Source organism: Dromiciops gliroides, chromosome 2 (assembly GCF_019393635.1).
Source record: "Dromiciops gliroides isolate mDroGli1 chromosome 2, mDroGli1.pri, whole genome shotgun sequence".
NCBI classification, from domain to species: Eukaryota; Metazoa; Chordata; class Mammalia; order Microbiotheria; family Microbiotheriidae; genus Dromiciops; species Dromiciops gliroides.
In genome coordinates, this window is record NC_057862.1 from 620,814,064 (window position 1) to 620,835,463 (window position 21,400).

Consider the following 21,400-nt stretch of genomic DNA (forward strand, 5'->3'; position numbering starts at 1 on the left):
ATGCAACATGAACTATCCCAATGATCTTGCAGCTCAGGGATACGGTGCTGAGAATAACATATGATTCTGGTTTATTTAATTGTTCCAGGTAGTGTATATATTCTATCAAGTTTTACAGTGCATTAATCAAGGGTAATTAGACCCACCTGTGACATTAAAAAAAAAAAAACTTCAACATTATATTCCTGGCAGTGTAATGCCATGCAAAAGATATCTATTATGACATCTTAATTGAAATAATGAAAACATGACAAAAATCCTTAATCCAGCTCAAAGTATGCTTCATCTTCTTTTTGGAGGGTCGTTTTACTACCATAAATAAAAATTCCAGCATTTGTAAAGTAGACTAGAAAATCTCTAAGAGATATAGTCCTGTATAAGAACTCAGAAGGCAGCAAACATAGCCAGCAAAATCAGTAAAAGGAAATCTATTCAGCACAATTCAGTGCAACCTGTAAGAATGAGAATAATACTGGTGAGCAAATCCTTGATTGCACAATTACACTTCCATGGCTGCCTACACCTGGAATCTCAATTTCTTTGCCATTCAAGGTTTAGCCAGAGCAAGAGCACTGGCTACAGTAAAAAAGAAAGAAAAAAGAAATCCCTTTCTTAGTCCTAGAAGGAAGAATTAGGTACAACAGAGGTATGTGTATCTGTGTGTGTGTCTTTGTCTGTATTTGTCTGCATGTATGCCTATGTGTTTGGGGGGAAAATATGCGGAGAATTACAGAGGAAGATTAAGTGCAATAAAAAGGGGGAAAGATCCTAAAAAAAGGGAGCTATGCAAATGGTAGGATACCTCCAAAGGTAATGAAGTATTTGTCACTAGGGGCCTTCAAGCTGAGACTAGATGATTGCTTGTTAGGGATACTGTAGACAGCAACTCTGCTAAGGTATGGGTTGTATTAGATCATCTCCAAGATTGTTAAACTCGAGAATTTCATGATTCTCCTGTGTGAAGGCAAGGCTAAGCTTTTATTGGAGAGTGAGAAAATGAGGTCCAGTCTTTTGCATTATCCTCAGTATCAGCTAAGACCCCTAAAAGTGACATTTTAGTTGGTGAGATTCTGTTCCTAGGAGATTTCCTATACTTTATGATCTCAGCTAGCAAATGAGTTTGAGGGTTTAGACCCATAAAAGAAAACTGGTATCACCCAAGAAGCTGAAGGTCATAATTACATTTTATAAATCTCATTCTCCATTTAACAAGTATTTATATAACACTTTCTTTTTGTCAGGCATAACGATAGGCACTGTAGATACAAACGTGGAAATAAACAGTACCCAAAGGAGCTTACATTCTATTGAATGAAAACAACATGTACTCAAGCAAATAAAAAGGGTCTTGGGAGGGTATCCACTACTGGAGGGTCTTTCAGCTTGTATGGACACATTACTAAGTATATGGAATCCAGGAGGAAAAAAAAACCAAATAGGAAAATACTGCAAATTATTCCAGGAAGGGATGAAAACAAAAAGGAAAGCAATGCTAATCATTCCAGTCAACAAGGCTCAAAAACTTGGAGGTTGGGTCGGGGGCAGCTAGGTGGTGCAGTGGATAAAGCATGGCCCTGGATTCAGGAGGACCTGAGTTCAAATTTGACCTCAGACACTTAACACCTACTAGCTGTGTGACCTTGGGCAAGTCACTTAACCCTCACTGCCCTGGCCCACCAAAAAACAAAACAAAAACAAAACCAAAAAAAACTTGGAGGTTGTTTCTACTTCCTTCGCCTCCAGAGCCCATCAACTACAAAGTACTGTGGACTCTATGTCAACAGTATTTCAAAACCCAGTCCATTTCTTTTCATTTAAGTCCAGGGCCTCCCTGACTATACTGTTAGAATAGTTTCATAAGTGACCTTCCCCTAAGCTTTTTACCTCCCATTCAATTACACAACTCTATCACAATAACTGCTTACCAACTTTCAGCAAGTCCCTATTAACTGTGGGATAAATAAAAACTTGGCTTGATGATTAAGGTACTCCACAATCTGGGTTCAATCTCTTTCCAACATTTTTCACACTATTCCTTATGTTCACTATGTCTCCCAAATGAAAATATTAGGTGTTCCCCAATGTCTTTCTTATAGCAACCATCTCTGGATAATTGAACAGAATATCTCTAATGCCAAATATATACTCCCTCTATATTACATCTTTTTTTTTTTTTTAAGTGAGGCAATTGGGGCTAAGTGACTTGCCCAAGGTCACACAGCTAGTGAGTGTTAAGTGTCTGAGGCCGGATTGGAACTCAGGTCCTCCTAACTCCAGGGCCAGTGCTCTATCCACTGCGCCACCTAGCTGCCCCCTCTGTATTACATCTTATTAAATTTCTTCTCTTCCACTGAGTCTAGCTCAGATGCCACGTTCCCCATAAGTATTTTGCTCTATTCCCCCAAACTGATAATGACTTCTCTGGCTTTGTTATCTTGTAGGATGAGAGCTGTCCTTTGCCTGAGTGGTGTTATTATTTGTATGTATATTTTGTCCCCTATGACCTCCATCAGATAAGAAGATTCTAGTGATGAGGGACTATGTTATTTCTTAGCTTTTGATTCCCAACACCTACCACTGTGCCTTCCACTGCAAGAGCAACTGCATTCTTGATTCCTCCATAAAACACTTACTTCTCAAATCATCTCTGGCATGATTTGGAATACGGGGCACCTACGTGGTAGAGTGGAAAGAGCACCAGGCTCAGAGTCAGGAAGAGTTAGACATGACTAAAACAACTGAACAACAACAACAGAAATAATCCATTATTCCCAGTCTCCTCTACCCATGCAACCTCTTGGTCGGATGCCTGCACCACAGGTAACAAACTCGACTTCATCTTAAATGTTTTGCTTTCTTACTCCTGAGATTTGGCTCTCACTGAGACTTGGCTCCCTCCTGATGACACAGCTTTCCTGTGGTTCCTTTGTCCAGTGATGGCTATGCTTTTACTCATTTCCCCACTGCTGCCCCAATTTACTAGTTGGGATTAGGAAAGTTGGAATACTCTTTGTTCTTCAGTGCCTCCAGACTCTCCTTCAATCGTCACTCAGTAATATCTTCTCCTTTGAGATTCATTCAAGATTATTTATCACTCAATCAAGATTGTGGTGCTATTATATATCAAACTCCAAGACCCCTACAATTCCAGTTCTCATGCCAGTGGACTTCAACATACATATTAGTATTGCCTCAAACACCCTGACGTCCCAAGTATTTTACTTCCTCATTTCCATGACCTACTCTTCTAGTCTACCACAGTGACACATAGATATGGTCATACTCCTGATCTCTTCATTATACACAAATGCTGAACATCAATGTTCATGAATTCTGAAGTTCCTTCATCTGAACATACTTTTATTGTCATCCCACCTCTCACCCTGCCTTGCAACTACAACTGTGTTCCTTGGCCCCTTGTTCTTTTTTCTCCAACACCTCCACCCCTTATAGCAGAGGCTAACATCACTGCACTATCTAAATTCCCTTCTATTCCACATCAGGAGCCCTTAGTAAACCAGTAAACAAATGTGGAAAAAATCACAAACCCATGCTGACTACATCCACAACATAATCTAAACTGGGCCCTCACTGCAATAAGACAATACTTTTGTACTTCCCTAATCACCTCACTATTCTACTCGCCACAGCAGCTTTGCCAGTCCTTTTCATTCCTCCTCATGATTCCTACAACTCCCCTTCTTCCCCCTCCTCCAGCTGAGAATATTGCTTCATATTTCACTGAAAACTTGAGATCATTTCCTAAGAATTCCTTCCCTGGTCCTCATCTCATTTCAGTCAAAGGCCTTCTGCTTCTTTCTCCTCCTTCACTCCTGTTTTACACAAAGAATTGGCCCTTCTCTTTGCCAAGGCAAACCACTCATCCAGGCAATCCCATTCCATCCAGTCTTCTCCAACGTTGTTCCCACTCTTATCACTGCACTTTCACACATTTTCAGTCTTTGCCTGTATACCAGCTGCTTCTCTACTACCTAGAAATATGCCCATGTCTATCTCAGCCTCAAAAACCCTCACTTGATTCACTGATCCACAAATGTTATCATATAGTATGCTGCTGCCTCTTCATGGCTAATCTTCTGAAGAAGACCATCTTCTCTCTCTCTCTCTCTCTCTCTCTCTCTCTCTCTCTCTCTCTCTCTCTCTCTCTCTCTCTCTCTCTCTCTCTGCAGTTCCCTTCCTCTTATTGTCTTCTTAGCTCTGCAGGCTGGCTTCAGAACTCATTCAAATACAAATGATCTCTCCAAAGTTACCAATGATCTCAAAATCATTCAATCTAATGCCTTCTTCACAATCCTCATCCTTTTTTTCACTTCCATGAAGTCTTTTGCACTGTAAATCACCTTCTTCTTAATAGTGTCTCCTCTCTAGGTTTTGATGACACTACTCTCTCTCTCTTGGTTTTCCCCCTATCAGTCTGACTGCTCCTTCTGTTTCCTTTGCTACAGCTTCATCCTGGTCACTACCACTAATTATGACCATCCCCTAGGGCTCTGTCCTAGACCCTCTTCTCTTCTCTTCATCCTAATTCTCTTGGTGATCTCATCAGGCACCATAGATGTGATCTATTCAGATAATTCTCAAATCTATTTTCCAACCCTAACCTCTCTCCTGAACACATCTGGAAACTCAAATTGTCCACTGAATATCTTGAACTGGATGATCCACAGACATTGCAAAACTGAGCTCATTAACTTTTCCTTCCCATGCCCTTCTTCTGAATTTCACCAGTACTACCCAGGGCATCACCATCCTCCCAATTAGTCAGTCTTGAAACTCATCCTTGATTCCTCACTTGCCCTCATGCTCCATATCTATTCAGTTGTCAAGTTCTGTTGTTTCAACCTTCATAACTTCTTTTTTTTTTTCCGAACTTCTTTCACACACACCCCCAATCTCTACCCTGACACCACCACGACCCTGGTACAGAACCTCATGACCTCATGTCTGAACTACTCCAATAGCATGCTGGTGGAGCTCCCCGCCTCAAGTCTCTCCCCACTCCAGTCAATCCTCCACTCAGCTGCAAAGGTGATATAATGACCTTTTACAATTCTCATCCTTTGAGACAATTCTGAGGTTTGAAACAGTCGATGACCATCTTTCTCCTGGATATTCTTTACTTACTTGGTTTTCATGGCAGTAGTCTCCTGGCTCTCCAAGAGTACAGCTCTTTTTAAAAATTTTTCCTTTCATATATTTTTCTGAAGACATCTTTTGCCATCATTTTACAAAGTTCCTCTTTGGGTATATGTTGCAAGCAGTTAATACTTAGCATTCACCACTTCATGTTCCTTTGTGTAATATTAATTTTCAATAACTGCAGACATGTTCTATGTATCACAGACATAGAACAACTCTGCTTAAATATTGGTATTGAAATGATAGACTACTGTTTCCAAAAGGAGCATGCGAGTATTAAAGGAGCTGTGAAGAACCAGAGATTCTATCCCTGAACTCATACCCCAAGGAAGCCACGAATACAAGGAAAGTCCTCATATATTCCAAAATATTTATAGCAGCACTTTTTGCGATAGCTAAGAATTCAAAACAAGGTAGATGTCCATCGATTGGGGAATGGCTAAATAAATTGTGGTACATGAGGGTAATGGAATATTACTGTGCTGTAAGAAATGATGTATATGATGAATACAGAAAAGCATGGAAAGATCTACCTAAACTGATGCAGACTGAAGTAAACAGAGCCAAGAAAACAATGAACGCAGTAACTACAACAATGTAAATGGAAAGAACACAAACACCAAAATAATCAAAAGTAAATGCTACAAAATTATAAAGAATAAGAAGGGCTCAAATGGAGAGAGAGAAGAGATCCCAATCTTCCCTTCATGGAGTTGGGAGGTCTACAGGTTTTACATATTGCACCCACTTTTAGACTTTTTCAATGTATTGGTCAGTTTTGCTAGGGAGGGCGGGTTCCCTTCTAAAAAAAAATACTATTTTACCATATAGTATGGTTAACTGGGAAAGTGAAGAGACAGATACTTGGGATAACTAAGGTAATATAAGAAACAAAAAATACCCTCCCCCCAGTAAACAATTTTTAAAACTTAACCAAAAAAAAAAAAAGTTTTGCAATTTCCTGAAGAAAAATTTTTTTGATTCTGTACCCAAATCACTATTCATTTAGATTACCTGTCCCAAATATACATATTGATGGAAAGTTCTCTAGGATGTCCATCCAGATTCATGTCTTATCACGGGCAACAGAACTTTACCATGTAGGTATAATAGATTATATAAAGCATTTATTAATTGCTTACTGTCTTCTAGTCACTGTGCTAATCGCTCGGAATATACATGCAATCAAATAGAAAGATCACTGCCCCATAAAACAAAACACTTATATGGTAAAATAAAACTTCAATTAAGTCAAGTTACGTAATACCAATTGAGACTGTGTTGATGAATATAATTATCTCTTTTTTTTTCTCTCAATGTTAATCTGTTCATTGGTGTGAATGTTCCTGTCCATTTCCAGAAGACATATTCATTTAGAGATGAGACAGACAATTGGCATGATTTTTATATGATAGATATTGTGATTTGTATCCACAGTGCCTGAATATAAGCACTTGATAAATATTTTTGATTGATTAGTGATCAACTCAACAAAGGGAAGACTGTAATTAGGGTTCCTTATCTCTGCCATCCTTGCAAATATCAGAACTGACAACAGACAACTTCTAAAAGAGGAAGAAAACATTCTTCACATTATCTCTAGCCCCCCAAAAAAGGTCCATAAATGCTTATGGGATTGGAGATGGAGGGTGTTGACATTCCATGAAAAAATGATAAATGGCAAGGATACCCTTGGGTTCAAAACTTTTATCCTCAATGGGTCATACAAATTGAAATCATTAGGCAGCTTTCTGTTTACTAATGAGAGCAAGCCATTCTCAAGCCAAAACTGATTCTATTTTTGGAAGGACTTCAAATGAAGATAAGTTATTTCTTCAACCTTAAGAGAAAGGATCTGATTAATATCCCTGGGTCCTAGCAGAAGAGTATATGACCAGAAGCATTAGGCATGGTAATAGAAAAGTCTCTTGAAGTTATTACCCTAAATCTTGCTTCCTCTCTCTTTTCCATTCCAGGTAAAAGCTTGGTGCTATGTAGATCATTCCTCTCTCAAGCATTCAAGTTGACTATGAGAGAGCAGCAGACTTTTCTGAAGGATAAAGCAGAGGGAATAGCAGAGGGAATAGAAGGGGTCCCTCAACTTCTCTCTAGAGTGAAAGATAAATAAAAGATTCTCATATTCTCTCTCTCTCTCTCTCTCTCTCTCTCTCTCTCTCTCTCTCTCTCTCTCTCTCTCTCTCTCTCTCTCTCTCTCTCTTCCCCCCCTCCCTCCCTCCTTCTCCCCTTCTCTACCCACCCCTACCTATCTTTCTTCTTCCTTCCCCCTCCCCCCAGTAGATGAAAATTCTACAAAGCTTCTTGCCAAAGCAGGCCCCACAGGGCCTAAGACAGTTAATCAATTGCAATCCTCTTTTCAGGAATAATTGTGTGCCTTATATTTTAGGACTGTTGTTAAAGATTCTATTTTCATTATATAGATGTCATTTTTTTTTATAGATTTGCATGTCATTCCTGAGTTTAAAGTTGTCCTACTGTATTTGTATATTTGTATTGAATTAGTTAGCCCATGTCCTGATTTTCCTATTAAATCTTTCTCAAACAGAAAAAACAAACAAACAGATAGTAAGAAAGGAAGTTGTTTTAATCATACTAGTCTAAACACTTTGGAAAGGAGCAAATTAATGACAAAAATCTGTAGAATCATGGAATTTTGGAGACAGAGAAGACAGGAGAGATTGCCCTACTACAAATCACTAATTTTACCAGAGAGGAAGCCAATGAACAAAAAGGCGAAAGGGTTTGTCTAAGGTTACAGGGCTAGTTAGTGGCAAACTCAGAGTCAGATTCCAGCTAGTGTGACACTCTGTGCTATTTCCATAAGGCCAGTATGCCTCCTCCTATTCTCTGGTTATTCCACTAGCTTCCTAACCTAAATATTCCATATCTGTTGGAGGTATCACCAATCTTCTAGAATCCCAGATGATACTGGAGTTATCTTATATACACAGGATAAAGGATTTAGAGCTAGAAAGTGCCTAGGATGAGATCTATTCTGACCCCCTTATTCTACAGATGAAAAAAACTGAAGAACAGAAATAATGGGCCTTGTTTAAAGCCAAATAGATTTAAAGTAAAAGAGCTAAGATTTTAATTCGGGTGTCTCAACTATGAATCTAATTCTTGTTCTCTCTGTCTCTGTCTCTGTGTTTGTGTCTGCCTGTCAATCTGTCTGTCTGTGTCTGTTTTTACTCTTCATCTTATATATTTAATCTATCCCAAAAACCCATTTTTTTATTTAAAATTCCACTGATATCCATCTTTGTTTTCCATTCCCATTTTGCCTTTAGTCCAAAACCTAATTATCTCTAGCCTAGATTACTACAATACCTTCCTACTTGGTTTCTCTGTCTCTACTCTCTCCCTTCCTTTAATTCATTTGCTAGTAATTTCTAAAACAGCAATTTGTCCTCTGACTCCCCTGTTCTAGAGGTTCCCTACTGACTTGTACCCAATCGAGTCCAACATACAAATATTTATTAAAATCTATCATATGGTATCAGTGTGATGGCCATCTTGTTAGAGGTTTCAGGTGCATTTATCCATCTTTGTAGATAAAGATTAAAATGGCTTCCAGAGGAAAGACAGCTAAGGAAAGTAAAATGGAACTCAGAAGCAGAGTTGGACTGTCTGATGTAACAGTTACAAGATTCTGGAAGACTGCAGCAAACTTGAAGCAGAGGAATATGAAAAAAACAGAAAACAAACTGTGGAACAGTTGAGTGAGTTGAGTGATTTGCTGAAGAAAAATTTGCCTGGAAACATGACTTTAGTAGATGAACTAAGTGAACACCTGGTTATTCAGGTGTTCATCAGCTAGGCTCTTAAAACATCCAAGGTTATTGTAAAGGCCTAAAATTCTAGTTGTCATGTCTAAAATCTAACGAGTAGTCACCTTAAATTAGAAAACATATAGCATCCATCTTTGGGCATTAAGTATTTACTAAAGTATATTAGGGGTTAGTAAAGAGAAACCCGTGGATAAAGTACGAGATTTGCCTGCTCTCCCCATCCTGCCTGTCTCTGCTGCCAAGCCCCCGTCTGGAAAAGAAAAGACTTTGCTTCTAAGTGGCTTCTCCCAGAAGCCTCCTGTGAAACTGGAAACAGGACCATCCACACACGCAGCTCCAATCTAATTGGCTGGTAACACTGATTGACAGGACCTATGGGTGGCAGACATCACTTCAGGATGCCAAAGTCACATGGTTTCTTTTCAGGCCATAGCTCACGATGTCCCTCCCAGCAGAGGGTATCATTCCGATTCCCACATTATCCTATTATTTGCAAAGAAACATCCAGGGCAGCTTCAGACAAGGTTAAGAGAGATGGATGGATATCTGATGGTAGGAAAACTGGAAAGAGGCTTGTACACACAACTGAAGCTGGAGATACTGTTCCCCCTGCAGAAGTTTGGGGAGAAGCTAGTTGCAGAAAATGAAGTCTTCCTGCCCACAAATGTGGGTGCTGCTTTCAGCTCCCTTGAGAAAGTCTCTGCTAATCTGGGCACAAAGTCCTTATTTGGCAAATCTTGAAGCACAAAAAAAAAATATGAAAAGCTATGTAGAATCCCTGGATGCTGGTCATAATATAGATAGCTGATTCTGTTTTCTACTATGGATCTAAAGTCATCTCAAAGAACTCGGGAGAAACTGAAACTGCATAAACAACATGAGAAGTGAGTAACAGAGGTATACAGTGGGCTCGGTCTGTATCCTTTGCCAGTTTGCTTGAATAGTGAGTTGTTTCATTAAAAAGAAACACATGTTTGTTTTAAAAAAATCTACTATATGCTAACCTACATTAAAATCCTATTCATATACCTAATTGTGGCATGAAGGTGACACTAGTTGCTTAAAGTTTATTCCAGTGAAGTACTGGTTATGGCAAATTCTGCTAAGCTGGGAAAGTTTCAGGGACAGATTTTGTGTATATTGTACAAGTTAACAACCAATTCAGTCATAGTAACTTAGGAAAACTATCTCCTAAATTGTGTAGGGACTGCAATCTGTGTCTGTGGAGGTATTAAACACAAAAACAAAATGAAAGCTTCCTGAAATGCTAGCATGCTTTGTGAAAGATACTTCGGGAGAGACAAAGAAAAAGAAGTCATGGTCCCTTCAGTTTTGCCATGTGGGTAGGAAGACAGACGGAAATATTTCTACTTAATGTCTTCACAAGGCTGTGACCTGCAACACCGCCCCATAACATTGTCTTTTTCCCCAAACATACCTCTCTTTCAAAACTCACTATTAATGCCTAACATACCACACCTTCATATATTTACTCATCCACATCTTGGGTATCCAATCCATTGTCAAGTCTTTTCATTTCTCTCTCCAAAACACCTCTTAAATCTGTTCCCTTTTCTCTACTTTCTTTATAGCCACCACTCCGGGTCAGGCTCTCATCACTGCTCACCCTGTCTACTTTAATAACTTCCTAATTAGTCTCCCTACTCCAACCCATCCTCTGGATAACTGCCATAATGATTTTCCTGAAGTTCAGTTTTTACCACATTTCTCCCCCTTGCTATCAACATGAACATCAAATATCATTTCATCTTTATCCCATACTTTAAATTTGTTTCATATAAATATTATAACATACATAATGATTAACTATGGTATATATGTATAATTTATATATGATTAAAAAAATTTTACTCATCAGGAACATAATCAAAAAAGCTTAGAAAGCACTGTAAGTAAATATACTTAGGCTGCTTAGACACTACAAAGTTTTAGAAAATCCCTGAACAATTCCGACAGAAAAGTTACTGGTGCCAGAAATGCAGTCAATAGACCAGAGGAACAAGAGTACCTTTCTTTACATCTCAGTGAATGGGAAGACTATTAATTGCCTAGTTTTGTATAATCACAAAATTATATAAAGCTTAGGGGCAGCTAGATGGCGCAGTGGTTAAAGCACCGGCCCTGGATTCAGGAGTACCTGAGTTCAAATCCGGCCTCAGACACTTGACACTTACTAGCTGTGTGACCGTGGGCAAGTCACTTAACCCCCATTGCCTAAAAAAAAAAAATTATATAAGCTTAGAGTGTGAACAAAGGACCTCAGAAACATCTCATTCAACTCCTAAGTGAAGCATGAATTTCCACTACAAGTGATCTCTGGCCATCTCCTCCACAGCCTCCCCATCAACTTACCTATCCCTTCCCACACACAAAAGTATTTCTGCCTGGGAACTTCATTTTCATGACCAGTGACTCAGAAAGCTATTTCAGGAAAGCTCCAGCCATTAGCCATGTTTCATTCTACTCCCTCACTTCTAGACAAGTTCTCCACATCCTTGCCTACACACTTGCCACCTGGTCTCTATATTTGCCGGAACCTATCTCCAGTTCTGAAAGGTTGAACCATGATCAAATAAACCAATCCACTGTTAATGAATTGGGTTTGTCAATCTATTCCCCTATTGTCCCACTTGCCATCCCAGTAACTTTCTAGTCCAAAGTGTAATCCTTCCCCTCACCAAAAGTCCTCAGTGTAAATTATTTCCTCCATCTGAATGTAAACTCCTGGAAAGCAGGTCTTGTCCTAGCTTTTTTATTTGTATTCCCAGGATGTAGCAAAGTAAATACTTAATAGGTGCTTTTGCAGTCATTCATTCACTCATTCATTTATCACCTAAAGATTTCCAATGATGGAGAACATACTAGGAACCAAGAAAGCATATTGATTTTTAACTGTTCTAAATGTAAGTTGGCCTCCCTAGAACTTACACAGATCTAGATTCTACCTTTGGGGCCAATCAAAAGCAGTTTCATAACATTTAGAGTGGGAAGTATATTTAAAGATGATCTACTCTGACTCCCTCAATTAACTTCAAGATACTGATCATATGAACCCAATGTCCTCAGTTCTCCAGAATAAAAAAATGCCCACTTCTTTCAAACAATTCCATCATGACATAGAGTTCCCCCCTAATCCCGGGTGCATCCTCTAAATATACTGTAGTAATATGCTTTCCTTCAAAACTTTGGTGCCCAGAAATAAAATACAATAAATAGTATATTATAGTTTCAAAAATGAAATCATTGCTAATGATAGCAATGCTCACAATGGTTCTAAAATTTTAAAATAAAAATAAAAAAGACTGATCTACATCCAAAATTCCCCAGTGGCACCAAGTTCAATCTTTTCATTATTGGAAAACATCTATCACTTTACTTCCTCAGAGCAGCTATTAATTAGTCCAAAGTTCTTGTGGAAATACCTTTCAGTTAGGTTCAAAATTTCTACAAAGCTGGATATATTCTCCTCAGCTTTTCTGGCCTAAACTTATGAATATCATAATGTGAACAGAGACTTGACCAAGGATGCTGTCATTCTTCCCCACATAAAAAGCCAGCAGCATGCTCAGATGTAAGGAAGAGGTCATTCTTTTCATTTTCATTAAAAATTTATGCCCACTCACTTCCTGATTCCTTATCAACTTGCCTTTATCTCATGAGGCTAGAAGCTCAAAGTCTTCCTTAATTTGCATTATTGATTTTAAATGTTACTTATACATGTAAATTTCCAATGAGAAAAAAATCAAGAACAGTGGGGGGGGGGGGGAGAGTCAAGACATCACCTAAGTCTGTTCATATATAGTAATATAAGCAACAATAAGAGAAGTTATAAAATCCCAGCATCAGAGTTTTTCAGAGGAAAGCATACTGCAATCCTTTAATACATTATATAAAAGGAAATTATGACCATATAGTAATTTATAGTTGATGGGGGTTTTCCTTACAACATTTCTGGGATGTATGCAAAAAAACTATTTTATCCCTCATTTGACAAAACAAAGTAACTGAGACCACAAAATTTAACCATGTATCTGTCCTGAGTCCTGTCCTGCATCTATACTATTTCACTTGATGATATCATCAGCTCCAGTAGGTTCAATTATCACTTCTACATATGATTCTCAGCTGGATTTGTCCAGTCCTAACATCTCTCCTGACTGCCAGTTTCACATTTCCAAACGCATACTGGACATCTTTAACTAGATGTCTAGTAGACATCTTAAACTCAACATATACAAAAAAAATCACTATTTTCCCCCTAAAATAGTGCTTTTTTCCCAACTTCTCTACTACTGTCAAGGGGTACCACCATCCTCTAAGGCAGTCAAGCTTATAAACTAGGTCTCATCCAAAAAAGAGAAAAAAGATCTATTTGTGCACAAATATTTATAGCAGCTCTTTTTGTGGTGGCTAAGAATTAGAAATCAAGGGAATGCCCACTAATTGGCAAATGGATAAACAAGTTGTGGTATATAATTGTGATGGAATATTATTGTGCTATAAGAAATGACAAACAGGATAATTTTAGAAAGGTCTGGGAAGACTTATATGAACTGATGCACAGTGAAGTGAGCAGAACCAGAAGAATGTTGTGCACAGTGACAGCAATATTGTTTGTTTAATGAAGAACTGTGAATGACTTAACTATTCTCAGCAATACAATGATCCAAGACAATCCCAAAGGACTAATGATGAAGCATACTATCTACCTCCAAAGAAAGAACTGATATTAATTGAACACAGACTGAAGCATGCTATTTTTCACTTTCTTTTACTTTTTTCTTTTATTCAAGTTTTCTCATAAAAATTAGTAATATGCCAATGTTTTACATAATGGCACATTATATATTATGCATTATACACCTATATCTGATTGCTTACTGCCTCAGAGAGGGGTAAGGAGAGGGAGGGAAGAAGGGATAGAATTTGGAACTCAAAACTTTAAATAAAAATGTTAATTATAAAAAATAAATTTAAAAATTAACTATGTCTCATCCTCAACTCCTCACTCACTCCACAAATCCAATCTGTTGCTAAGTCCATTTTTTCCACCTTCACAACATCTCATGGTGAGAACACCTTCGCTGCTTTGACAAAACCACCAACCTGTATAGGCCCTTATCTCTTCATTCCTGTATTATTGCCATAGATTTCTGGGTCCTCTCCCAGCCTCAAGTCCCTTCCCCACTTCAGTTCATCCTCCATTTACCTGCCAAAGTGATCTTCCTAAATCTTAGATCTGATCATCCCATTCCATACATATACGTTTATACACACACTCAATAAACCATTATCTCCAAGATGACATAGAAAATCATCTATTTGACTTTTAAAGTCCTTCACAACTCAGCCCTTTCCTTCCTTTCTAATGTTCTTATACTTTACCCCTTTCCACATTTTTACAGCACAATGACACTGGGTTATCTTGCTGCCCTTTGTACACACTCCATCTCATGGCCACATGCCTTTGCAATGGGTGGCCCCCAGGCCACCAATGTTCTCCTGCCTCACTGCACCTCCTAGCTCCCCTGAAGATTCAGCTCAAATCTCATTTTTTATGATTTCCAATGCCTATCCTTAAAGATTATCTATCTTACATTCACCCTGTACATAACTGCTTACAAAGTGTCACCCAGATTTGAACCTAAGTTTCTTGATTATGGGGACTAATGTTTTCTTTCTTTGTATCCCCAGAGAAACTGGGGATACAAACACACAACTCTCTTAGGGATGCTGGCATGGCTAAGGTGGGGAGAGATGAGGATGAGCCATCTTCTGCCTATAGTTCCTACTACAACAGAAGATACATAGTAAATAGTCACTCTACCTTGAAAAGGACCTAAATTTGCCTGGGAAAATAACATCTTTAGGCTGTCGCTTGTGAGTTATTGTGAGGTGGCACAGTTCTGAACATTTTTGCCATTTCTCATGGACAATATCACACATAAAGAACTGCAAAATTAATGTTATGCTCTAATTGTTCCCTAATATATCAATTGTGGTGGAAAAATTCATGTTTTTAAAACAAGAATGAGAGCAGAACTGGGTTTAAATTCAGGTTCTGTCACATACTACTTCGGTTCTTGGGCAAGGCAGTTAACCTCCCTGTTTCTCAATTCCCTCATCTGTAAAACTAGAAGGTTGGATTAGATGGCTTGTGAGGGCACATCTCAGTCTAGATCTATGATCCTCTCACTAGACACTTCCTTTTCTGGGTAAAAATAATTTGGATCCAAAAATCTTAATTATCAAATAAAGACCATTTCTGGCTAATCTCCTTCATTAAATTAAAGGAACATTAGAAGTTAGTAGAGGAAGTTCCTGACTTACCCAAGAGGTTAAACTAGAGCACTGGCCCTAGAGTCAGGAGGACCTGAGTTCAAATCTGGCCTCAGATACTTACTTAGCTGTGTGACCCTGGGCAAGTCACTTAACCCCAATTGCCTTAAACAACCAGGGCCATCTCCAGTCGTCCTGATGTATCTCATCACTGGACCCAGAAGGCTCTGGAGAAGAGAGTGAGGTTGTGACCTTGCACAGATCTCTCTTACTGAACTCTAATTCAGTGCAAGTCATGACATCATCCTGATGTCATGGTCCTCTCCAAGAACAAAGAACAAATAATTAAACAGAAGAAGATACAAACCCTCCGAGCACAGAAAAGAGATAAGCCTTGAAGAAGAAATTCGATACATACTAACAGAGCCTAAGGAAAAAATCATTTGACCACAAGAATTAGAAAGGTACCTAGACGAACTGAAGCTAAATTTTTTAAAAAATTAATAAATATCATTGGAGTAAAAAACTGACATGAGAACAAATAGCTTAGAACTGAAGAAAGAAAATGTTACTCAAGTAATAAGCTGCTTGAAGATTAGAAATCTAAAACAGAACTCATTCAGTATCTGAGACAATAAGATATATTAAAGCAAAATCCAAAGGTTTAAAAATTAGAAGAAAATATAAGGAATCTACTATCCAAATCGACTGACATGGAAAACAGGTGGAAAAGAATTGAATAAACAAACTTACTGAAAACCATAAGAAAAAAAATCCTAAAGATAAAGTTAAAGAAATCATAAATTAAAACTGCCAAGATTTTTTGGAACCAAAGGGCAAAGTTAAAAGAGAAATAAATCCCAAGACACCTTTTGAAAGACACACCAAAACGAAAAAGACCTGTAATCTCGAAGCTAAAATCTACATTTTTGACATCAAAGAAAAAAATACTGTGAGCAGCCAGAAACTAAAATTCAAACACCAAGGAATAGTCATAGTCATAAGACTTAGCAGGAATATTATATGGAGAGAAAATCTTAGAATATGGTATTCAAAAAAGCAAAAGATGATGGCATAAAATAAAAAATAACTTACACTAAAATACAAAGTATATTCATATTGGGGAAGAACAGCCTTTAAGGAAAAAGATTATAAACAGGGTCACAAAGAGCTGGATATGACTGAATGACTGAACAATCAAGACAACGACGACATTGATTTTCAGTTACTGTTAGTTGCTTTTCAATTATTTTCTCATTTGATCCTCCCAACAACTCTAGGAGACAGGTTCCATTATTATCCCCATTTTATAGATTGATAAACAGATGAATATGAACTCAGGTATTCCTGACTCTAGGTGTTTGCTGGATTCAGATTTTCAAAACATTTTTATAACTTCTAAAATAGGTAAGGGATAATAAAGTAAGGCTAGGGCTCCATCAAGAATGATGGATTCCTTTGGCTAAAGGGATCACAGGGTTTAGATAATCTTTTTTATACATTCTTAAAACATATTCCTGTGGATTGAGTTGCGGAGGGCAAACCTGCTCCCTTATACTAAAAACAACTCAGTAAAGTAGATGGTACCTAAACTGAGGCTCACATAAGTGAAGGACAGCTAGGTAGTCAAAAGAATTCCTGAATTCCTTTCTATAGCCTGAATGCAAGGTAATCAGTCAACACTGCGATGTTGACAAAAGAGAAGATGTGGTAGGCCACAACTACTTTCAACATGATAAGGAATATACTTACTGCATATACTCTTATGACTGACAGCCTGGTTCCCACTTCCTAATGGCCATTGATTATATTGGGCAAGCATATAAAGTGTGTGAATTTCAATTACCATGGATATTAAACATTGTGGGTAGAAATAAGTGATATTTCTCCATCAAGTCAAAGAAAGAATATGGAGAATGTTGTTTCCAAAAGGAAAATAGCATGTAATATTTATTCATTCATAAGATGTATTCCTATTAGCATATTATCACTTGGATTTGAAAACTAAATCCAGATGGTTTTTGCCACCATTCAGGTTAACTGTTTACTATGTATGCATGAGAATGTGTGAAATTAAATCTAAAAAAAATAAATGGACAGATTATGTGGTAGAAAAAAAATAATGGTGGCTCCCTAGGTAGGAAAAAATGGAAAAATATATTTAAATAAATATGTGAATAATAAATTATATAAAATCAAAATGTATCAATAAAATAATATTTCGATTTTTTTAAAACCACTGGATTGAGTCAGAGTGATAAAATAGAAAGAATATTGGGTGAGCAATAAACTGGAATTCAAATCTCAGCTCTGAAACTTACTCTGTCCCTTCCCTCTCTATGCATCAATTTCCTCACCTATGTCATAAGGGCATACATATGTATATGTGGATTTTAGTTATATATGGGTATATAATATATAGTATATATATGTAAGATAGCTACATATGCATATATGTTTTTACATGTGTACATATACATATCTTTGTGTATATATCCATATATGTGTTTATATATAAATATAAAAAACATCCCTAATTTATTATAAAATAACTACATGTGTGAATTGGTTCAAAACCCAACTTAAGCACTAATTATTTGTGTGACTTCAAACAACTTACTTAGTGTATCTGAGCCTTAGTTTCCTCATAAAAAATTAGGATCATAGAAAGAATGATCTTTAAATTTGCTTGCAGTGATGAAAAACCTCTAATTCTATTACCTGAATTAGGTACCTCCCTTTTCTAACCTTTTTAAACCTGTTTCCACATTTTTAAAATAAGGAGAATGGCACTTACACTACACTTTGAAGATCTTAAAAGATAAATAAATATGAGTCAACAAATATTTATTAAACACTTACTATGTGCCAGGCACCGTGCTAAGCTGTAGGGATTCAAAGAAAATCAAATAAATAATATTGCAATATGAAATGAAGACAACGCATGCAGTTTCGTGGTGGTGGTAGTGGTGGTAATGAGGGTAATGATGGAGACATCTTTCATTGCATTTCCTTTTAATCCAGTTTTACTTAAAAGAAATGAAGTGATAAAATAGAGAATTGTGAGATTTAAAAAAAAGTAAGAATAAAAATGATCCTAAGTATTTCATATCTTAATTAAGGTACCTATGTAATTAGGGTATTTGGAGTTATTGTTCTTTGACTCACAGACAGGGCTGTATCAGCAAAATTTCATGTTATCCACAGAGTTACCAGGCTTTATGTTCATAAGAACAGTTGGGGGTTATTTACCATAGGCCAGAACTTATCTTCACTCACAAAAGTTAACTGTCTTAGTAAGAGCTAAAATATTATACATTCACCAGGTAAACAAATATTAATGTGCTTTGAGATCCCCTTAATGACCTTCAAACAATTCTATAATATCAGTTAGGCCCATTTACAAATGACTATCGGGGAGAGAAAAATTTTCAAACGTCCTTGTAAAAAGTACATAGAATTAATTCTATGGAAGGAAAGCTTGATCTTGACAGCTTATAAGTGTTTTCTGTCCTTAGGCAGCAAATGCAACATGCAAAGAAATGTAGTATGAGTTTACCACATTTGGTGACTACATACGCTTCATGAAAACAGTTTAAAATGTTCTAATTTTCATAATAAAATATGTGAGGAAAAGGACAATATTTGCTGAAGAGTATCGTATAGTGGGAAAAGCAACAGCCTTGAATCCAGTAGACAGGTTCCAATTTCACCTCCCCCACTTGACTACCTAGCTGTCCTTCACTTATGTGAGCCTCAGTTTAGGTACCATCTACTTTACTGAGTTGTCTTTAATATAAGGGAGCAGGTTTGCCCTCCCCAACTCAATAATAGGTTTTAAGAATGTATAAACAAGATTGCCTAAACCCTGTGACCCCTTTAGCCAAATCACTGAACCCTACTTTTGAAAATTTTTGTTTTGTTTTGTTTTGTTTTTAATGAGGTAATTGGGGTTAAGTGACTTGCCCAGGGTCACACAGCTAGTGAGTGTTGTGTCTGAGGCCGGATTTGAACTCAGGTACTCCTGATTCCAGGGCCGGTGACCTATCCACTGTGCCATCTGGCTGCCCAAATTTTAAATAGCAAGAGAAATAGACCAGACCACTAGTAGCTAACACATCCTGAGGACACACCAAAAACAGACATGGACACAAATAGCCACCCTCTAGGGCAGAAACAACTTGAAGAAGCATGCATGACCCCTTGAACCAGAGAAGAATCCTAGTTATCAACTCAAGAAAGAGCTTCCAGTAATCAAGAATAGTGAATTTAGGGGGCAGCTAGGTGGCACAGTGGATAAAGTACCAGCTCTAGATACAGGAGGACCTGAGTTCAAATTCAGCCTCAGACACCTGACACTTACTAGTGTGTGACCCTGGGCAAGTCACTTAACCCTCACTGTCCCACAAAACAACAACAGCAACAACAACAACAACAAAGAATAGTGAATTTACCCTTTGGCTGCATGTGTTCTTTTTCTATGTGCCTCACTACCACCATATGCCAAAGTTGGTGACCAGTCTCTGCACTGATTCTATATGTATTTGTGGGAAAGTATGCCCTAGACTGTGGTAGAAATGTTTTATACCAACTGTTTGTACTATACCTACTTTATCAACACCCCCTTTCTAAATATAATTGAAGTCTGGTTGACTGTTGTTAATGAGAAGCACAGTGAGGGGACTCACGATAAAGCCAGCCCTTCAAAGTTACCCCTAGAATCATCATGACAGTAGCAGTCACCTACTCGTGACCATAATGCCAATGTCAGTGGGATTTGGCAAAACAGCCTTGGACAGGCTATTTTTAAGGAAAGTGCTGCATGAGTTTTAAAGTGATATTTAGGGAAAAGTAAAAATTGTTCTTAACTTGGCTCTGAACCTAAGATTCTTTTTTAAAAAAATAAATGAGGATAATGATCCTTGACACTCTTGCCTCCCAGGGTTATGAGGGGGAAAACTTTATAAGTCTCACACTGCTGTAGAATTAGGAGGTGTCATTAGCAGAGATTCTCTCAATAGCTCATATTACATGGATCATTCTAGTGTGGGGACATTGTCTTAGTTCTAAAAGATTGCTGGACTGGCCATCAAAAGACCATAGTGACCTTAACCATAAAATAAGGGTGGGAGCTTGAACCTATAAAGTCACTTGTAGTTTAAAATCTATAATCTTAAGATTCTACCTTGAATGATATCTAAATAAATGTTTTAACATTTTTCTACTGATAGGACACTCCAATATATGCCACATACCATCTTCCTGAAAAGTTCAGATACAAAATGTCATCACCCTGAGACATGCTCAAAAACCTTCTATAATTCTCTAGAGTGACAGAATCAAGTCCATATTCCTCAGGCCTGACATTCAATGCCCTAAAAAACCTGGCCCTGATATATCCAACTTGTCCCTTAAGTCAAATGTCAAAACTTCACTCCAATAGATTGATCTACTTACTGTCCTCTGAAAAAGACTTCCCTATAGATTCTTTAAGCTATTCAATCCACCCAACATACTCTCCGATCAGCCTAACAAATTCCTAGCCATCCTTCAAGGCTCAAGTCAAAAATCCTTTGCTCTCTTAACCCTTGCCTGACAGTTCCTTCTTCTAAACTACTGTAGCACAGAACATTTGAATAATTTGTTAGATTTCCATGTTTTATATCCCCCAATAAGACTGTAAACTTGGGAAAGAGACCTCTAAGCTGACTCTAGAACTTACACAGACACAATACCAATATATTTAGGGAGAAAGTAGGAATCTGGCAAACTTTTTTGAAAGTGTGGTACTAAAATATTTTACCATTTTAAAACAATCTCCTATTTCAGAGACTTTCAGTAGGGAAAAGGAAGTTTGATATGTTTCCATATGTGAATCACCTTAACCAAGTTTATAGGCCAAACACATTTGAGAAGCATGCCGGCAAGGGAACTTTGTAAGGTGTAGATTTGTGGAGTGTGATAATGAGGCAAGTCATTATGTTCTAACTGATTTTAACTGTTCCATAAATGTTTCCTTTACCCTGTAAACTTTAAGGTCAAAATAATACAAGAAGCACTTAAAGTAAAGAAATAACATGTGTGTCTTGGCTAAGGACCAAGCTGTTTTTGAAATTCTGAAATCCATCTTA

The 21,400-nt window shown here is 37.6% G+C and overlaps 1 protein-coding gene and 1 pseudogene across 1 annotated transcript in view; one reads left to right on the forward strand and one right to left on the reverse strand.

The window, feature by feature from the left end:
• WWOX (WW domain containing oxidoreductase) overlaps positions 1–21,400 on the reverse strand; it is a 1,201,502-nt gene that overhangs the window by 972,380 nt on the left and 207,722 nt on the right. The gene's annotated exons all lie outside the window — the stretch shown is intronic.
• On the forward strand, positions 8,715–9,710 carry LOC122742590 (annotated as a pseudogene).